Source organism: Physeter macrocephalus, chromosome 11 (genome assembly GCF_002837175.3).
Source record: "Physeter macrocephalus isolate SW-GA chromosome 11, ASM283717v5, whole genome shotgun sequence".
NCBI lineage: Eukaryota > Metazoa > Chordata > Mammalia > Artiodactyla > Physeteridae > Physeter > Physeter macrocephalus.
Window position 1 is genome coordinate 165,006,225 of NC_041224.1, and position 13,101 is coordinate 165,019,325.

The window sequence follows — 13,101 nt, forward strand, 5'->3', positions numbered from 1 at the left end:
TGGGCCCGTGAGCCATGGCCGCTGAGCCTGCGCGTCCGGAGCCTGTGCTCCGCAACAGGAGAGGCCACAACAGTGAGAGGCCCGCGTACCCCCACAAAAAAAAAAAAAAAAAAAGATTCCAGGTACTGGCTTCACTGCCAACCAGAATTTCAGAGTGAGGTGAACTGGAGCAGAGTCCCCACTCAACCTGCAAAGCAGCATTGGAACAAAGCAGACTTTCCTTCTTTATAGCCTCTGGGATTTGCGTCTGTTGATTTACACGGTCCAACTTCACCTACCTGGATGGAGGAAGACCATGAAGCTTATTCTGCCTATAATGGAACCCACATCCTAAGGATATCATCATAAAGCCAAGTTGCAAGGGACACAGATAAATCTTCATGAAGGAGTCAGTATGAGATTTGGGCCTTAAAAGAATGGGAAAAAGGGCCAGAGTAGAGCAATTTGGAATTCTAGGAGTAAACCAAGTGTAGAGACTAAATATACTTGGCCTTTCATGGAGGACCAGAAAGAAACTTCCTGAAGAATCTAAGGTAAGTGTCAGGAAACAATTGGAACTTAAGAAATAATGAGGTACAGAGTGGAAATGGTGAAATTGGAACTTACTCAAAGTATCTCTTCCCAGTATAACAAGGCCCACTTGTAGATAACTATGTGCTTTTATGATCATAACATCACTGTTGGAAATACTGTACAATGCCAGTACCTCCACAACCCTCAGGATGAGAAGATATTATTACAGTCTCTTTTCTAATTCTTTGCACGTGTTTCTAAAATAGCTTTCTTGATAGTAAACCTAACACATGTGCTGTCTTAGGAGCCCTCATTGGGCTATAAACCCTCTGAAGGAACATTTGGATGGGAAAACACTAGCTTAGAAACAAAAGCGTCTCATTCCAACATGTGGCAAGGAGTGCTTTTCAAAGGATCATTTTGGGAAACGCTGAGGGCATTTGCATTAGACTTTGCACACCCATTCAGGGGCCTGAACGTCTTTGCGCTGGTCCTGGAAACTGATGAAGAGCCATATCCCTGCTATGCTGATCAATGGAAAGGCAGCTTTGTGGAACATACACAGGGCCTTCTGAAATTCCGGACTAAACTTGAGCAAGTTTTTAGATGTTATAGAAACAGATCTGGAGAATGTGGCCAGAGGAAAAAAATAAGAAATAGAGGTGGTTCCACCAACCTGCCTGATTAATGGAATGTATTAGCAGAGGGGAAAGATCAGAATCTTGCTCTTCTAGTAACCAATTCTGTCCTGTTTTAACTGAAGCTTTGCTGATACTTATTCTGACAAAATCTGGAGGCAACCCCATTACTGTGAATTCTTCCCTTGAAGCTCTAGGTTGGGTAAGGCCTTCTTAACTGGGGCTTTCATTAAATTCTATACATAGCACAATCAGTATGTTTGGCATATTGCATTATAGTTTCTATTTACATCTGTGTCTGACTCTTCCACAAGACCAAAGGATTTTAGTGTTCACCATTGTCTCTGCAGTACCCAGGGCAGAGACAGAAACAAAGTAACTCAAAGCAAGCTTATTAAATAAAAAGAATCAATGAAAGAAGGAATAAATAAACTTGAGGCTAAATGATAGACGTGTGGAAAAGGTAACATTCTCCTTTGTTTTACAAATAAACCTCAGCAGAAGTCCCATCATCTTACATTGTAAAATTATTGCAAATGCCTCATTTTGTAGTGTCAGATTCAGTTTCACATATTACATTCTAAACTATGTACATATCAATTGCCCCCAAACCATCTAATAACAATATATTATCATCTTTGGTTTTTAGATGAAAAACTAAAGCTCAGAGTGGTTTGGTGCCATAAGGGAAACAATCTTTTTAGGAGACAAGGATGTACACTTTCTAACTGGATGACTTTATTTTAGGGATAGTGAGCCTGATGCCTCTAAAGCATGAGTCAAATTTCCCTACTGCTTGTAATTCCAAACAATTCAAAATAACATTATTCACATGAACTCGCAGAGCAAAGACATTCTCATAACGAAGATGTCCTAAACAGAATTTTGTAATTAGGGTGCAGTATTTTCTCTAAGAGCAAAGACTGTGACATAGACTACATGGGTTCAAATTCCAGCTCTATGTAACATGCGGAAAGATTTCTCTGTCTCAGTTTCCTCATTTGCAATATGAGGTTGATACTACTTACCTCATACAGTTGTCAGGAGGATTAAATTACTGAATAGTTATCAAGTACTTAGGACAGTTGTTACCATATAGCCACGGCTTAATAGGTATTAGCTACCATTTGTATCCTCATCGGAATTATTTGAGTCAACTTTTAGGCCATTATTATCAATGTTACTGAAAACAGAGTAGACAAATTCTATTTTTTTATGTATTCCTGTAGTAGGACTAGAGATTGTGGCTCTAGCATGGAAGACCTTTCATGATCTAGAAGGCCATGAAGGATTTGGGATTTCCTTTCATGGTCTCTAAGCTCTACCCACCTTGAACCTACTCTTCTGCTGTGTTCAGGCGTTTGCATGCTCTGAAAAGAGAGAGGCCTCTAGGGTCTTCAGGTCTTTATGCAGCTAGCTGCTCATTCTGCATAGAATACAGTCTCCTCTTCACTTGTCCCTTTGCCTGGAAAATTCCTTGTACTCCTTTAGGATTCAAAGTAAAAATCATCTACAAATCTAAAAATCAACTACTCTGAGAAGACGCCCATGCACCCCTTGCACGCAGACCTGGCTAAGAGCCCCTTCTAAGTACTCCTGCAGCCCCTGTACCTACCACCCTGATCATCCTTTTCTGATCTTTTGTCCCTATGCCTGGATGCCTCCCCCAGTGGACAACAAACCAGGGCCAGGAGTTGAGTGTTTTCACCTTCATATTTGTCACAGCTGGCACTACATCTGGAACATCTGAGCCCTTAGTAGACGTTGTATGAATAAACGGGTGAGAAATATCTTTCAAGTGGATTAGAGTATCTACTCAATTGCCTAGAACAGTACTTCCCAAGCATTTTCAAATCAGGGCACGCAACACAATAGAAAAGAGAATGGGCAGTTTGTTTTTACCTGAGACGGATGCTGCAGGCCCCAACCAAGCTGGAGAACTGAGGGAGAACCATTTCCCTGCACCCAAGCCTGGAGGGACGCCCCCCAAGCTAAGAAGCTCTGGGTTAGAGCACAGAATATGACAGCTGAAATCTCAGCCTCCTACTTTTGCATCCCTCTTCACGCTGTCTTCCTCAGGTAACTCCCATGAATTAAAGGTGAGGTTTCACCTTAATAACTGTGAAGGTAGCATGTTTGACCCATTGGTTGGAGCAATGAGAGGTGCAGGGTCTAGCGCCCTCTCTGCCATGCAGAGAGTAGCATCGAATGCCCTTGTCAAGCAACAGCTTCCGTCCTTCCTTATAAAGAGGAGCTGATAATACCTGCCCTGGCGACCCTGTGGGATGGTTGTTAGGATAATATAATATGCTATAAACTCTATCTGAGATAAACAAAATTCTACATAAATATAGTAATGAATTGCAAATATATACTCCTAGTATGTGAAATGGTGTTATCTTTTCTAAGTAGGTTGAATTTATAATTTATCTGATAAACCAGGACATAAATGAAAGTGAAATGAGGTGCCATTAAGAGCTACAACAGGACAACAGGCAATCGAAAGGACGTTTCCAGGAACACCAGCCTCCAAATTACTCTGTGTATTCTAGAAGATGCTAGAACTTGAAATGTTTCCTTCCGCGGTATATTTTTTGGCTGTGCAGTGCCAGAACACTCTTTATTTTGGGGGCATTGCCTACCTTTTAGAGCGAGCAAAGCAAGATCTTTGCCTTGCGCTCCTCCACCCCAACCCCCATGCCGGCCCCTGAGACATAGGCATGGCACCATGGCCCTGTCAATCAGACATGCCTGGGCCAGACCAGGGGCACAAGGAAGCAGGGGTTTCTCAGAATCCCTGTAGACAAGCGTGGTGGCAGCTGTAATCGTTTCCGGAGGAGGCAGCAATAGTGGTTTTAGCAGTGAGCTCTGATTGGTTCAGTGCTACAAGGTGGTAGAGTCCCCGCCCAAAGACAAAGGAATGCTGCCTCCAAAGTGTTAGCTCCCTGGCCTGATTATCAATGTTGTTTCCACCTCCTTGACTTCCAAGCCCAGGTCTGTGGTCATCCCCAGGGATCTGTGAACTACCTTTAATCTGTACCCTTTGATGCATCTCTTTTCTGTTTAAATTAGCCAGAGTTGGTTTCTCCTGCTCGCAAATCTAGAAGCACCCTAATAAAATAAAATTAATTTTACAGACGAAGCAACCAAGGAACTGAAACTTTCTTACTGTCACATAGTTACAAAGAGAGTCAGAACTAGAGGCCAGATCTACTGCTCCTGGTCTAGAGAGCTTTGTACACAGCACACAACCCAGCACACTGAAGGTACCCAATAAGCATTAGTTTAACCTACTATTTCATGTGTTCTTGTTATATTTGTTTTAAGCATGCTATCTACTAGGCCACAATTTTAAACTGATAACAGATGAAATTATTCTTACAAAATATGGTACAATTATTCAAGCAACAATTAGGGAAACTCTAACTGTGGTTGAAAACCTACGAAAAAACAAAAACATGGGAAATTCCTTCTATAGCATTTATTTGTCAGAAAAGACATATTTTATCTTAGAAACTAAGAACTAAAATTAAGTAATGTGTTGAAAAGAGAATTGTAGGCATATTAAATGGGTAAGAGCATATATATATTTTTTCTACACTGGGATTTCCTGGTCTCAGAAACAGAGCATTTTATATTGATGTGGTCTGATTGATAAATATTAACAAGAACTAGGTACTTACCTCTTTGGAAAGAAACATTACTGGAATGGATATTCTTTTCCATCTGTTCCTGAAAGGCACACCTTTGTTGTGATGTTTTAAGATAATTTAATATGGGTGAATCTATTTCCCTGAACAAGATCTTCCAAGCCTGTACATCATTCCAGCAGGACAGTTTTAATGTACATTTGTTGTTGCCTATAATAATGCATCTTTCTTTCCTTTTCCTCTTTTACTTATTTGGTATCAAATATGCTTCCACTTCTCAAACTGTTGCCAAAATACTCCTAACAGCCGGGGCAGTGAGTACATGGAAATGCATTTATAAGGGCTGCTTCCATCACTTCACCTGGCTTAGCTTTGCAGGGACCCTTAACTGATCTGAATCTCTCAGCTTTTAAAACCTAGAAGGCAACTTGAAGTCTAGACCATCTGCCCCAGCTGCATTTCCCATTTTGGCCCTGGACTCCAGGAAGTATTTGAGTTCGCAAAGCTGCCAGGACATATTTTCTCAAACTTGGAACTCAAGTTACCACAGAACAGCTTCCATGGAAGTCTCCTTAGACTTCTAAAATCCTCCAGTATCAGCAAAAATAGAACACATAACTATTAAACAAATTAGTCTGAAATCTGTTTAGAGCCCAAGAAGTGGTTGTCACACATCTGGAAAAAGAGAATAAAATGCGCTGAGTAAGGAGGGGGAGCCTAGGAAAAGGAAAATATTAATTGAGCAGATCAAGAAAAAAAGATGAATAGAAAAATATCAAGCAATCATGGATGCAAAGTCATTAGCAGATATTGGTTTATTTGCAGAAATGGAGAGCACAGGTCTCTTCCAGAGAAGACTAGTCCCAAGATGCAAAATTGTCGCCTTTGTGCTTCCCTCCGTTGCTCCCCATTTAGTGCTTCCTTCTCACTCCACCCAAAACTTTTAACTTTACACGGACACCTCTGCTTACATTACCCATGCGTAGTGCAGCCAGGTTGAAACAACCTTAAAATTGCACAGGGGTGCCTCTTTCCTGCTCTACTTATTTGGGTCCCTTAACTATTGCTCACTAGTTGGCTCCAACTTATACAATGTTTACCTCTTATTTAGTCCAGTTTGGTAACCCAGGTGACACTGATAAGAATTGTAGAGTAGTCTGTGACCAGGTGGATTTTAGAGCGAAACTTCCTGCGTTTGAATCCAAATTTCATCCCTTATCTGCTTATTTACTTTGTCTGGGCTTCAGTTTTCTTATCTGTGAAATGGGGATAGTTGTGGTACTAGCTCATAGGGTTATTGTGTGTATTACGTAAATAAACTTACATTAAAGGGGTTAGAACAGTACCTGGTACAGCATTCCCACTATGTAAATATTTGCTCTCAGTGATCTTCATCTGTGTGTCCCGTGAAATTCCAGCTCCTCCCATCATCTCCTGCATGGTTACTTATTATGAATTAGAAATAATTCTTCATCACAATACCTTCAATTCCTCCAAGTCCATTGTAATTTCACTGTCCAAGCATTCATTCTGCCCATAATACAGCCCTCACAATGGCACTGACTTTTAAGAAAACTTTCTTTTCCCTCTTAGCCCCATGCTCCATGGGCAAGCTGACCACAAATGGGTCCTGGGGAATTTCAGAAGATGGTGGAAATATTCTGAGGGTGGACAGTGGTGATAGTTGCACGCTCTCTAAATTTATTAAAAATGGTTGAATTGAACTTTGTAATATGTGAATTTTATAGTATGTAAATTATACCTTAGTAAAGATGCAAAAAAAAATCAAAGTTAACGAATGTTTAAAAAAATTCTTATAATATCCTTTAGGGAAAAAGAGACGTAGAACAATTAAGAATCATTATGGAAATGAAGTGGAAGCAGGTACTACATTGTCTCAGAGCTTTGTTCTTTTTTTATTTTGATGGTTCAGTTATTTACTTAAGTAACAGTAACACCTTTCTTTGGCTACCAAACATCTAGAGCTTAAGAAATCAGGCAGTACTTCTGAAATCCATACTAGGATATTATCCAGATTGAAGAGCAGGGTGAACAGGGAGGGTGCGTGGGAGCAGATTTGAAAAATCTGGAACTTGCCACCATTTAGCTGAGCAGAAGAAGTAGAAGGTTTTTGATTTTTAATGTCAATATAGAGTTAGGTTTTATGTAATCCCCTAACTGCTTTGAGGTTCATTCAATAAAAAGGGTTTCATAAAGGAAACTGTTATTACTAGAAGCAAAGTTGATATTAGCAAAACCTTTATTTCTTTGAAGAGCAGAATTTACCTGAAGCCAAAGGGAGATGATCCATACACTATGAAAAAAAAAAGACGAGCAGGAAATACAAATTGTATCGCGTAACAAATGACTAATCAGAGCAATAATAAGCTCCCAGTTTCAAGGGTGCCAAGAGTTTTACTTCAAACACCAATCTCAAGGAAATATTTCAGCTAATCCCTTTTGTGTTTGGTATTTCTATCTGCACTCTGGCAAATTCTTAATAAGTTCAAAAGACGGCTAATATTCTCTCTACTGAAACTTGCACTAACAGGGTGGATAGCTAACTGCATGTTGACATGAATGGTAGATGCTGGCAGAAGCTATGAAATTTGAAATAAGACAATAGCAGCAGTGTATCTGATTCTGTTTATGTGAAAACTACAGAAAAACCTTGCAGATGTCATTTTGTTTTTAGAACTATCAAGAGACAGAGATTTAGGGTGTGTTTTAAATAACCAATGAACTCATGCATTTTTTTCACTCTCATCGCCCTTATTTTATTGGAAACTAAAATCGCAATCCAATTAACTCCCTGTAAATTACCTCACTAGTAACATCTAATCAAGAAATATGCCACAGGACATTCTCCGGGGTTGGAAATTTGTGTTTCAAAAGAGCTGAACATTGATCCTAAGTAGCTGTGATTCTCAGAGGTGTCAGGAAGAGAACAGAGTCAACCCAGTGGGTTGGGTATGACAGGAGGGGACACAGATGACCTTCACCGGGAGTGTGCCAGGCTGTTAAGGCAGCTGCTTTTACTTTATTAAGAGCACTGATTAAAAACAGTTCTTGTCTTCCCAAGGAAAAGATTGGCCTCTTCAGACCTGCAGAAATGAAGGTACCAAGATACTGGATTTACTCTGAGTTAATGTTTACCTGTATTATTGATTGCCACGTGAGATATAAAACAGCTGGTGACTCAGCTTGTGATGCTTTTTCTTTGCATTACAAAAGCTGATATATAAGTCCAGACCTGAGAAGATTTCTTTCATCTTTTCTACTTGTGAAATGTACCTCTTCAACAGAACCGACCCTGGGTCATTTTAAATCAATTACTAAAGCCTCTGTGGCTACTTTTTCTTTCTCTCATTGAAAGAGAAAGTACCATATTAGGAATTAATTTTGTCTCTGGCTTACCTTTGTCTAAGCTTCTCAGCTGGGATTTTTCTTATATATTTCACAAAATGATTGGGTGTTAAAAGTTTACGGATGTCAAGATGCCTTGAGGTACCAGAATGTTAAACTATACAGTGGGTTAAAATATTTCAAGAGCTCATACAGGTGTTAACACCCAACATAAAAAATGCTGAACGGCAAAATGAAGTATTTGGGACGTTGTGACTATATTTCACTTATTTCCTTATTACTCTTCTCACTACAAAACCATTTGGAGATGATATGAGATAAAAGGTATATTCAATAAGAACATTCTCATTAGAATAAGGGCAGGAAAATTAAAGCCATAAATTAAAGAGTAATGCAAATATGTCAGCCTCTAGGGATGGCAGAAGTAATATTATCATCCACTTGATTTTTGAACTGGAGCTTCCTGGCAGATGGAGGAAAAAAGAAAATATGATGAATTATACACATTTTTGTCTGATAGAAATTAATACAGCATTTATTTAAAAGAAATATTTTCTACTCTCATATTCTAAAACAGAAGCTCAACATGAGATGTGCATCTTAATCACAATGTAAAAACAAATTGATGTATATTCAAAATACACATGTAAAAACCCACCAACTACTGATTACAAATTGCCAGGAATACACACTCCTTGTTTAAAAAACATTGTTGGAAAGGATTTCATCACACGGAATCATACACAGGAGGCACCATGAGCAAATCTGAGGTATCATGAAAGTGAGCCTCGTTTGATTATTTCTGGGATCAGTTGATAATGACCAATGCCATTACATTGAAGCACAAATAAATAAATCAAGGCGTAAGCTAACAAAATCCATGTGTATAATTTTCTATTTATTTCATTTCATGCAACAATATAATTATACTTACAAGGCTACTATAAGAATACTTACAATGCCAAGTAAGTAGAATGATCTCAAGATTATCTATAATAGATATAATTTCTAATGTTGGAGAGTTTTGTAATATACAATTCAAAGATAAACATATTTTGAATTGCTACTTAAAGAAGTATCTATAAACTTTAGGTACAAGTTGGTCAGGGAGAGTTGACTATTTGTTTTGAAATTTGAGAATCAAGACCAATATTCTTTGTAAATTGGTGCAGCCATTATGGAAGTATGGAGTTTCCTCAGAAAATTAGAAATAGAACTACCATATGTTCCAACAGTTCAACTTCTGGGTATAAACCCAAAGGAAACAAAATCACTCTCTTGAAGAGATATCTGCAACCCTACATTCACTGTAGCATCATTCACAATAGCCAAGATATGAAACATCCTAAGTATCCATCAAAGAATGAATGGAGAAAGAAAACATGGTATATGTAAACAATGGAATATTATTCAACCATAAAAAAGAAGGAAATCCGACCATTTTTGACAACATGGATGACCCACCCATAAAGGCACTATGCTAAGTGAAATAAGTCAGAGAGAGAAAGGCAAATACTGCATGGTATGTGGAATCTAAAAACACCAAACACATAGAAACAGAACAGATTGGTGGTTGCCGGGAGGAGGGAAAGTTAGGGGTGGGTGAGCAAAGGTGGTCAAAAGGTAAAAACCTCCACTTATAAGATAAATACAATTTTATGTAATATACAGCACAGTGTCTATAGTTAAAAATATCATGTTTTATATTTAAAAGTTGCTAAGAGATTTTAAAAGTTCTCACCACACACACAAAAAAATTGTAACTCTGTGAAGTCATAGGTTTGTTAACTAACTTGACTGTGACAATTATTTTGCAGTATATACCTATATAAACATACACAGTGTTATATGTCAATTATATCTCAATACAGCTGGGGGAAAAAAAGGACCAGTTTTCTCACCTGCATGGAGACTTCCCTATAGTCAGTTGGAGGGGAAACCCAAAACCGTATAATAGGCAAAATATAGCCCTTTCTACATTTGTATAATTTGTAATGAAATGTTCAATGTTCATTAACTTTTATATGCTATAATATTCCTGTAGGCAGAGATTTTGTCTACTTTTTTCTACCTCTGTATCCCTGGTACATGATCAAGGATATAGCCCCTACTAGGCCCTAAAAGGCATTTGTTGAATTGAATTTGACTATACTTTCTTTAAAAGCGATTTTAACTGATTTAACCGTTTGCAATATCACAGAATGAAAAACCATCATGGACAGAATTTTCTTTTAAAAGCTCAATTGTTTTGCAGTGCTAAATAAGATAACTTCTTGATGTGCCCACCAATGCATTTAAGATGCAAAATGTACTCTCAGATAACTGATTAAGTTAATCTTCTGAACAGAACTTCAAATTTTTAATCTTTCAAAAATGTAGTATCTCCAGAGCATAATCATTTTATTATTATAATTTATATAATAATTTAACAATAGCTTGATTGGTATTAAGCTGTTATTTCCGACAATAATCAAATGTTCATGATGCCATTCCTGTTCACAATAGCTTACTGCTTTCTGAGCTTTTTATCTAGATACTATATCCCATTATCCATTTACCATGGCTCCAGAGAATATCATTTTATGAAAGGAAAGTACCATGTCATTATGTTCAATGTTAGAAAACATAAAACACCTTTGTAGGCCTTAAACACATCAATAATCCTTAAATAACCACAAAACTACCCTGAATTTTCACAAACTTTAATTACTGTATGATGCAATTCTAGAAACTACAAAGGGGAAAAGCATCTCATTAAGTAATATTTTCTATCTGTGTAGTATTTTATCTCATTTGATCTTAGCAACAAACCTATAAAAAGGCCTTAGTAGCCTCATTTTATAGACAAGAAATCAGAGGCTCAAATGTTTGATCACAATGTAAGTAGTAGATTGTGGGATAGAATGTTTGATTCTTCCATTTGGATCAGCTAGGTCATGCTGTGGTATGAAACAATTTCAAATCCCAGTGGCTTGACTGAACAAGGTTTATTTCTTCCACGTGTGGGTTGACTAGGGCTCTGTCCAACATCATTGTCATCTTCATGCTGGGGCCAAGACAGACAGAACAGCCACAATCTGGAAAATTGCAGTTTGCTGTAGCAGGAAAGAGCATTCCAAAGGATTTCACATGGTAATTAAGTGCTCTAGCCCAGAAGAGAAATGCATCATTTCCACTCCCAATTCATGTCACCGAATTAGACTCAGAGTCTAACAACCACAAGGGGACCAGGAAATCTATTCCTGCCATGTGCTTGAGAGATAATATTTCCTAGTCCCCTGTTCCTCCAAGTACCTCCTGTATTACAGACTTCAATTCTTTCTAAGGAACTTAAAGTAGCATCTAATCAGGGCAATACAGAGGAGCTCCTAGATAAATGTGACTGTGAGCATTCTTGCAGAGGCAATTTCATTGTAGAAGTTAAGGATATGACCACTGGAGTCAGACTATGGCTTCCATGTACAAATGTGTAAGGTGTGCACTGCACAAGAGCTACAAACCTGGGTCAGACAACCTACATCCACAGCTTCCTAGCTGCGTTAATTTAAAATTGATATTTCAAACTTTCTGTCTCCTTTTTCCCACTGTTAAAGTTAGTAAAGTTAAATAATATTTAGTTCAGAAGCTGGCTGGGAAGATTAAGTGAGATAAGACATGTCAGATATTTTTCACAGTGCAACGCATAGCAAGTGTTTAATTAAATTAGTTCTTAGTATTATTGAGAGTGTTATTCTTTTCTTCATCAGTACCAAATAAATAATTATGTGAATTTGTTATCACTTCCTGAGGAGAGGCTGCTGGAAATGGAATAACTGGATGAAAGTTAATGGACCTTTTGAGGGCTTTTGATCTACCTTTACCTTGGGAATGGTCTTAGCAATGTACCTTCCTAAGAGCATTGAATAAGGCAGCCCATCTCACTATGTCTCAACCATCACTGTGATTTCAAGCAAATACCCCAGCTTTCCTTTCTGCCAGCTTCCTGGGATATTACAAATTCCACCTTAGAATCATTAAAGTTTCTATTTTCTGAGGACAAATGTTTCATTTGAAGGAAAAGGATGTCAGCCTTCATGCACTCCCCAGTGCATTGGAACGGAGGAGTTATCAAATTGTTACCAAACTCAGGTTCAGTTGCTCGTCACTCAAGAATCCAATACTGAGAGATACATGTTGGGTAAAAGATAGCTTTATTGAGGAAGCTGGCAATCCTAGGAAGAAGGTGGACTCATGTCCCAAAGAACCAACTTCCCTTTGTCAATCAGAAGGCAAGAGATTTTAAAGGGCATTTTAAAGGTGGAGGGAGGGGGCTACCCTCAGAACAGCACAGTTAGTTCTGACAGTCATCTTGAAATTGGTCATGCAGTGATCCGATCAGCATTATCTTTATTGTTTTACGTAAAATTAATCTTTAGTTCCAGGATCCATTTGTTCCTATTTTTTTTGAAGATGGTTCTCGGAAATGTGTAAGACAGAGCAGCTTATGTCATGGCTACAGTCTGGTCCCCATGTAGTTAATTTCTTCCACCTGGCGGGGGCTTCAGTATCTACAAAACAGCTCAAAGGATGCGGCTCAGAATATTATCTATGGTCCTTGAGGAGGAACTAAAAGTTTTTGACTTTGTTTAATGACTAAACTATTATTTTTTCATGTTAGACTGCTTTTCTTTGCTTCTGCATTTTTTTTTCATTTCTCTGATTAAATATATTCTTTGGCTGAAGTTTTTCTACAGACAAAAGATAGGTGGAGGATATGAGGTAGGGTGTCTTCCTGGGAAGACCCCATAGGGTCCAGCTCCATTACAAAATCAGCTAACACACAGCTGAGAACTTGAATACAACATAGTCCCATTATTCATGGCGGCATAGGGAACTATCAAAATTTCTAGGCAGAGAAAAGAGCACTGACAAGGAAAGGATTAATTATGGACTCT